This window comes from Amblyraja radiata, chromosome 5 (assembly GCF_010909765.2).
Source record: "Amblyraja radiata isolate CabotCenter1 chromosome 5, sAmbRad1.1.pri, whole genome shotgun sequence".
Taxonomy (NCBI): Eukaryota; Metazoa; Chordata; class Chondrichthyes; order Rajiformes; family Rajidae; genus Amblyraja; species Amblyraja radiata.
The window spans coordinates 52,435,681-52,444,604 of record NC_045960.1 but is presented as its reverse complement, the minus strand read 5'-3'; positions in this window follow the sequence as shown (position 1 = coordinate 52,444,604).

The window sequence follows — 8,924 nt, the reverse complement described above, 5'->3', positions numbered from 1 at the left end:
TGTATCTTACCTTTTGACTTTCGACCTTTTGAAAAACCAAGCCTTTTGACTTTTCATCTTTGGCCTTTGTCCAACCATCTGCCAATCAAACCTCTCTCATCTAAATCCATCTATCACTTGCCAGGCTTTGTCCCAACCCCTACCCCCTCACCCAACTGCCCCTCCTCTTCCCGTTTTCTCCCGCTTACTACAATCAGCCTGGAGAAGGATCCAACCTGAAATGTCACCTATCTATTGTTCAAGAAGGAGCTGCAGATGTTGGAAAATCGAAGGTACACAAAAAAGCTGGAGAAACTCAGCGAGTGCATAAGCATCTATGGAGCGAAGGAAATAGGCAACGTTTCCTATCTATGTCTTATGTCTTCCTACCTATCTATGTTCTTCAAAGATGCTGCCTGCCTCACTGAGTTACTTTAGCACTGTGCCTTTTTTTGTAAATCAGCATCTGTAGTTCCTTATGTCTACATGCTCCAAGAAGAATGTTTCAACACCGAGCCCGATAAATTGGCATTTTCTATATTTGTGTACTTATTAGGTTTTGGCTTTTTATTTGAATGTGTTTTTTTATAAGGGGACTATAAAAGTATATTGTACAATATTAATTAAGCACAACTTCAACATTTTCTTCCATGCATGGGCATTTGGAGTGCTTTGTTACGATGGAGGATTATTCGATAATTTCAGTTTATATCTTTCCCTTCAGCTTCCAATCCTGCAACTCAGCAAATATTTACCCAGCTGTTTTTCTTTGAAGGAGTTAATGGCAGAAAATTAATTGCGTTTTCAGGGAGTCTGTTTTACATATTCATTGCACTCTGGGAAAAATGTTCTCCATGTTTGTACTAGGCTCACAGAAATGAGGGAATTGTATGACCCTAGTTAATGTAATCATGCTGTAAATTCTAATAAGAGCAATATGGTGTGATAATAGGAGCATCTGGAAATGTAATGTGTTCTTCTGAATGTCCTGCATTATCTTAGTTGAGTTTAGTTGAGTCTGAGTTGAGTTTAGTTTATTGTCATGTGTCCCAAGGAACAATGAAAAGCTTTTGTTGCGTGCTAACCAGTCGGTAGAAAGATAATACATGATTACCAGGGGCCGCGGAGCGTTTTTGAAAGTGAACGATCACTGCTTACCGGCCTTGGGGGTACCCAGCAAGGGAGCGGAGTGACCGAGCGGGAGGAGGGTGTGGGAGAGGGTAGGAACTTTTTGAAATTTGATGTATTAAAATCATGTTTTAGTGCATAGTTGAAGTATGATTTCAATGTGTTTTGTTTGAAGTAATTTTAAGATAGTGTAGAGCCTACATGAGGTCATTATTATTTTTGTTATTGCTTGTCCTCCAGAAACTTGGGGATAATAATATAGGCCATCCTCCACCTCAAAAAGTGGGGGGATAGTTCCCCCATCCCCCCCCCCCCTGCGATCGATACCAGTGCCTTCCATGTTACAGAAAATTTGACAAAAAAACTTTTAAATGTGTTTGTTTGTAGTTGGAAAAATGGACAAGAAATAATCATTACATTTCCTGATTTTGCAAAGGCATGCAAATTATGTTTTACTCAGGGAAAAAAAATCTGAGTATTTTGAAAATATGCGGACTCCTTTTGACGTATATTTCATTTTGATTTGAATTTAGAATAATCAAACCATGACATTAATAAAGGGGGTGTATGTTTATGGAGACGTTACTTTTTTTTAAATAAGACTTTCGAGGTATCTTAAATGCATTAAAAATATACATTTCAATGCACTGAGTCTCTTGCCCAGAGTAGGTGAATCGAGGACCAGAGGACAGATTTAAGGTGAATGGGAAGAGATTTCATAGGAATCAGAGGGGTGACTTTTTCCACACAAAGGGTGGTGGGTATATGGAACAAGCTGCCAGAGGAGGGAGTTGAGGCAGGGACTATCCCAACATTTAAGAAACAGTTAGACTGCTACATGGATAGGACCGGTTTGTAGAGGGAGTACAGAGAAGGTTCATCAGACTGATTCCTGGGATGGCAGGACTTTCATATGAAGAAAGACTGGATAGACTCGGCTTGTATTCGCTGGAATTTAGAAGATTGAGGGGGGATCTTATAGAAACTTACAAAATTCTTAAGGGGTTGGACAGGCTAGATGCAGGAAGATTGTTCCCGATGTTGGGGAAGTCCAGAACAAGGGGTCACAGTTTAAGGGTAAAGGGGAAGTCTTTTAGGACCGAGATGAGACAAACATTTTTCACACAGAGAGTGGTGAATCTGTGGAATTCTCTGCCACAGAAGGTAGTTGAGGCCAGTTCATTGGCTATATTTAAGAGGGAGTTAGATGTGGCCCTTGTGGCTAAAGGGATCAGGGGGTATGGAGAGAAGGCAGGTACAGGATACTGAGTTGGATGATCAGCCATGATCATATTGAATGGCGGTGCAGGCTCGAAGGGCCGAATGGCCTACTCCTGCACCTATTTTCTATGTTTCTATCTTTGGAGGGATATGGACCAGAAGCAGGTAGTGTAGCTGGGACATGTTGGCGGGTGTGGGCAAATTGGGCCGAATGGCCTGTTTTCACGCTGTATCACTCTATGACTACATCATACCTCCACCATGCTTGAATGCTTCAAAATCAGGTGGACGAGATTTATTGCCATATACTCAAGCATGAGAAAGTTACATAGAAACATAGAAAACAGGTGCAGGAATAGGCCATTCGGCCCTTCGAGCCAGCACCGCCATTCAATATGATCATTTGCATGCCACAAACTAAGGCTCTGAATTCCAGCGCATGCCTGCTGCGTATAACATGGAACCCCATGGTTGAATCCATGGCAGTGATCAGCAGTTATTGGAATTTGCTGCTCTAGTCAATGGCCTTCACGTGGCCTTCACATGGTACAGAATAAGGAAAGAACATCTATTTTGACTTTCACTCAAAAGTCATCATAAAACAATTGAAAGACAATGAAAAACAAGCTTTGTGAGCACAGAAAATTTGCAAAAAAGCATATCTAATGATGAATAATTAAAATTGTGAACTTGTAATGGAATACTTTATAGTCACACATGACAGGACACAGTGAAATTCTTTGCTTGCATACCCAATGTGTACAAATAGCGGCCACCTACGGTGCTGACAAAGTTACAAAGTACGCTGGCTCATCCTTTTGTACTTCACCCCTCCCCTCCCCTCCGTAACCGCAGCGGTTCCCCCACACCGGGCCCCCATTGCCCATTGTTCTACCTCCCTCCCCATTGTTCTTTACCTCAGTCCATACCAGTGTCCCCTCCTCGATTCCATCTTACCCTCATGTTGCCAACATAATCAAGGACCATTCTCATCCTAGTTATTCTCTCTCCTCCCCTCTTCCAGCAGGTAGCAGACACACAAGCTTGAAAGCAGATACAACTAGATTGGAGAATAGATTCTTTCCCACTGTTAGCAGAATCTTGAATGCACCTCTCATATGCTAGGGGTGAGTTCCAGATCCTCCATTCTACTCATTGCAGCTCATGTTCTTTATTTTATCTGTACTTTGTCAAGAGTCAAGTCAAGAGTGCTTTTATTGTCATATGTCCCAGATACAACAATGAAATTCTTACTTGCTGCAGCACAACAGGTCCGTAGCTGTAATGATATATTCTACACTCTGTTTATTTTCTCTTCTGCACTACCTGATGTACTTATGGACAGATGCACTCAAATCCAAGTTTATCACTGTATCACGGTACACATGACAATAATACACCAATACCACTGTGTAATTATTTGATTTGAATTATTGTGGTTGAAGGGATAAATATTGGGCAGCGTGCCTAAAGGAATTGCAGCACTCCCTCAGAATTGCACTAAAATGCTGTGATCATTGGTGTAGGAATTGAAACCATGACTTTCTGACGCACTGTTGAGTGCTAACACAAAGTGGCAGCTGCCTTCTGAGAAGCAGAACCTTGTTCAGCTTTCCTACTGTTTGTGTTGGAGGCACTTGTGCTTCCCCGCCCTAGCAGCAATTAGTGAACAAAGATCGTGCCTGGGACTGTTCCAATTTATGTGACTTAACATCTGCACTGCTTTTTGTGCAATTATCAGGAGAACCACTACAAATTGTTTTTGAAGAACATCACTGTAAACACTGAGTATCTGAACATCAATTGAATAAGAATAAATGGGGACTATCACCAGATTTTATCCCACAAGAAGAAAATAGGTACCTGACCTGAACCTCTGGCTGCTAATTTTCTCTGCAGAGGTTTTCTGCTTTCAGTAGTTAGAGTGATTTAAGAATACTGATAGCCTTGGGACATGATTCTACCATGTTCTAAATTCTCCTTTAAAACCTCCTCCCAACCAAGAAAAGACTGGCATGCAGCCCAGGCAGTGCTGGCTGCATTATTATAATGTGGTCCCAGCACCAATTACTTTTTGTCTCAGAGACCACATTAACAGGCAGGTCAATGCGCACACAGCCTCTGTTCCTATGTAGAAACAAAGAACTGCAGATGTCGCTTTATACCAGTGTTGGAGTAACTCAACGGGTCAGGCAGCATCTCTGGAGAAAAAGGATTGGTAACGTTTTGTGTCAGGACCCTTCTTCAGACTGAAAGTGTATTCTGTTCCTACATCGTCAGTTGCAATCAAATTGCAATGTCATGGTGTTTAGTTTTTGCACAGAAAACTACTGTGGCAGATAAAAATTAATACGGCACTTTGCATAACACATCAACTACCATCTCCCGTGACAAGCTGACTTAGTTAATGCAGGCTCATTGTACAGAATATCTTCATGCAAAGATATTGGCTTGTCTTTTTATAGTTTGATCTTCAAAATGTTACTATTAAGTTTGTAACGTATCCTCCTCTAATTCCCCAGTGAGACCATCCAATGAATAGCTAACCTCCAAAGAACTGAAGGACTCAAGTTCAATTTTTGGTTGGCCAACTTTGCAGGAGGGTGAAAGTGATGGTTGAAGCTGACTTGAATGACGTAAGGTTAGATTATTCTAAGAATGACTTATTGCCTCTTGTAAACATTGGGATGATATTGTCACCAGTATCAGGAGTGCTTTGGAGGTGAGAATATTAGTGAGGTAAAAGAGGACATTTTCAATGTGGTCCATTTATATATTATTCTATAGATGTAATATTAGCAATGTACAGAGATAATCGATTCACATCTCTTGTTTCTTATGATGTAGGTTATATGGTCTATCAAGTAAGTCTGTTCCAGCTCTCACAGCATTCTTATGTAATTTCCCTGTAGCCTGCAGTCCCTCACATTTCCATCACGCCCCCCCCCCCCCTCCCCACCAAGCTTTAATTCACCTGTCACCCACTAATAACTCAGCCACCCAGGAATAATTTAAGATTCAAGATTCAAGAGAGTTTATTGTCATGTTCCAGATAGGACAATGAAATTCTTGCTTTGAAACAATAGAATGTTAACATACCATTATATCTGGGGTGTGTAGAGAAACTGAAGCTCTCAGGAGAATCATATGCAGTCACAAAGAGAACATACAAACTTCACACAGACAACATCTGATGTCAGGATCAAACCTGGAACATTATCTGCTGTGCACTGTGCGACCCAAACAAATAGTGGCCACTTTATGTTCTTTTTTTATGGATGGGATCATCATCGGTAAATATTGCCTATTGAAAATTCCCCAACATCGAGTTTTATTCTTGGATACCAGAATCAACTATTTTGTTGGTTTGAAGTGACCTATAGGCCAATCCAGGCTGACTTGCTTCCTTGTGAATCTCATTACCAGTGCTAATACCATCTTTTAATTCCAGATGTACTACAATGTAAATTCACTGGCTACCAGGATGGGATTTGAACTTGCATTTCTAGATTAAAAATCCAGACATCAAATATCAAATGTGGCAAGCAAAATGTTCATTTCCTCACATGACTAATTCACTTTGAAAGTGAAATTTGGCTTAAACACACTGTTGAACAGTATTTTATCTGCCTTTTCAGACTTTTAGTTTTAATAAAAGCTGGTACTCTACCCCCGATTGCTACCCAAAGCCAACAATGTTACATATGTCTGGTGTCTTTGCACATTGTAATATCCCATCAAGGAAGTGCACATTAGAAATATTGGAACAAAAGACTAAACATCTCGACAAAGAGGTAGGTTTTAAGGAGTCTTAAAGCCATAACTGAAAGAAAGCCTTCCATGTTGATTGTACCTTTGGGATTGCCTTTCAGACATCCTTTTCAATATATCCCAGGCCATCTTTACAAACAGCGCATTCCAGATCAGAAGAACTCACCAAGTAGAAATGTTTTCCTAATATTGTTTCTAGTTGTGGTGCCAATCACTTTAAGTCTGTACCATAGGTTACTGTCTCTACTCCCAATGGACACAGTTTTATCTTCATTTAAGACTCTTCAAAACATTCATGAATTTGACTATAAAAATAAATATATATCCTTTAATATTCATTGGTCCAAAAGAAGCAATTACACCCTCTTTCGTCTCACCACAAAATTATAATCTTTCATTTCTGATACCAATAATTCTTAATGCATAATCAATAAGGCCTGACATATTTCCAAAAATGTGAAGGCCAGAAATTAACGTAATATTCCAGTTTTACAAAGGGTGGCACAATCTCTTCACTTTTGTTTGACGTGTTTTGTTTTTAAGCTCAGGATCCTTTTGATATTTTTTAACAGCCTTCTTGGCTTCCCTTGCTGGATTCACCTCTATATTGTCAATACTAAATTAAACAAATATATCTACACGCATTAATATCTATAACATACAATAATTGAGCTACTTCGCTTGTGAGGTACTTCACATGTGCAGATATTTTCAGGCCCACATATAAAATAATTTGATCAATATACCATTATATACCAGTAATAAACACAGATTGACGTGAAATTATGGTTACAAACTCAAAGCTAAAAGCCCAAACTCAATGCTAAAAGCCATTCTCTGGGGAAACAAAGAGTTAAACGAAATGGTGCAGGACAAACATCCTGTATTGACCGGACTGGGTGAGAATGGCGGATTTCCTTCCTGAAAAGACGTTAGTGGTCTAGTTGGTTTTGTACAGGCGTCCAACAATTTAATAATATCTGCTTTTTATTTACAGACCTCTTTAAAAATACTTCAAAATCTCAAACTGGCTTGGTGGGATTTGACCACAGGGTAATTAAGCCAGTGATTTAACCACAACACCACAGCACTCAGTACATAAACAATGTTTTTCGCTGTACTGCCATGAACATTAGATTCTGAGCTGAACCCACTATAGTAAATCTAATTTACAGCCAACAACGCTCAAATCGTATTGCTACAAACTCACATCCTGGTGGTGTATACTACCACCTATTGTTCATACCCAGTCTGCACCAATACCTTTTGATCCACATCAAAGAAAGCAGAAACTGACTCTCCCAATGTTTCACTCGGAATTATTGCCAATTGGATTCCTCACCATACTCTTGTTATTTTATGTAAATGAAATAATTTTTCAAGAATTTATTTACTAATCCAAGAGCAATCTGTTAAACTATATTGCTAATAGATATCGTGCCATGGTTAAAGTTTTGTAAGTTACTAATATGTTTGGTCTTGTCCACCTGGAATTCAAACGTATACTGGGCGATTGTTTTTGCTGAACACCTTCATTCAATTTGCCTCGATCTACCTGATCTCCCGGTTGCAAAACACCTTAACTCTCCTTCCCATTCCCACACTGACCTTTCTGTCCTAGGCCTCCTCCATTGTCAGAGTGAGACTAAACGCAAATTGGAGAAACAGCATCTCATATTTCACTTTGGCATCTTACAACCCAGTGGCATCCATATTGATTTCTCCTGCTCTCCCTCTCTCTCCATCCCTCCCTTACCCAAGTTACACCAGCTTTTCGCTCTAACCCAACAAACAGCTAACAGCTGTTTCCTTTATCATCCTTGTTTCCTTATCATCCATGTTTCCTTATCATCAAAAGGCACAACAGGGGATGTACTTCCTACAGCAGCTGAGGAAGCACAATCTGCCACAGGCAATGATGGTCCAATTCTACACGGTCATCATAGAGTCTGTTCTCACCTTCTCCATCATGGTCTGGTTTGGCTCAGCCACCAAGCACGACACCTGGAGGCTGCAGTGAATCGTCCAATCAGCAGAGAAGGTTATTGGCTGCAACCTTCCCTCCATTAATGAACTGTACACTGCAAGGGCCAGGAAGCGAGCGGGCAAGATCATCTCTGACCCCTCTCGCCCTGGCCACAAACTCTTTGAATCACTTCCCTCTGGAAGGCAACTCTGGATTGTCAAAGCTGCCACAGCCAGACATAAAAACAGTTTTTATCCACGAGTAGTTGCGCTACTCAACAGCCAAAAATCTGTAGCCTCCCTTTGATCTGGGATTTTGTTGGTTCACATGCTTGATCAATGGTGTTTTATCATTAATGTTTTCAGAGTCATTCGTAACTGTCACTGTATGTCATGTTGTTACTTGTGGGCGGAGCACCAAGGCAAATTCCATGTATGTGAATACTTGGCCAATAAACTTACTTACTTACTTACTTATCTTTACTTCTTTGCATATCTTTCATTCATTGTTCTATATCTCTCTACATCATCGTCTATATCTCTCTTTTCCCTTTCCCGTGACTTTCAGTCTGATGAAGGGTCTTGACATGAAACATCACCCATTCCTCTTCTCTAGAGATGCTGCCTGTCCCACTGAGTTACTCCAGCTATATATATATATGTATATATATATAATCTCTCTCTATATATATATATCTCTCTCTCTATATATATATATATCTATATTACTAAAACTCTGTGCTTGACCGGTTTTGGCGATCTGGGCTGCGATTTCCGAGAGAACGCCAGCACCTACGGCCGTCATTTTTGGCCACCTTGCTCAGAGCCCCCCTCAGCCGCATGTGTGCCGAGGATTTTTC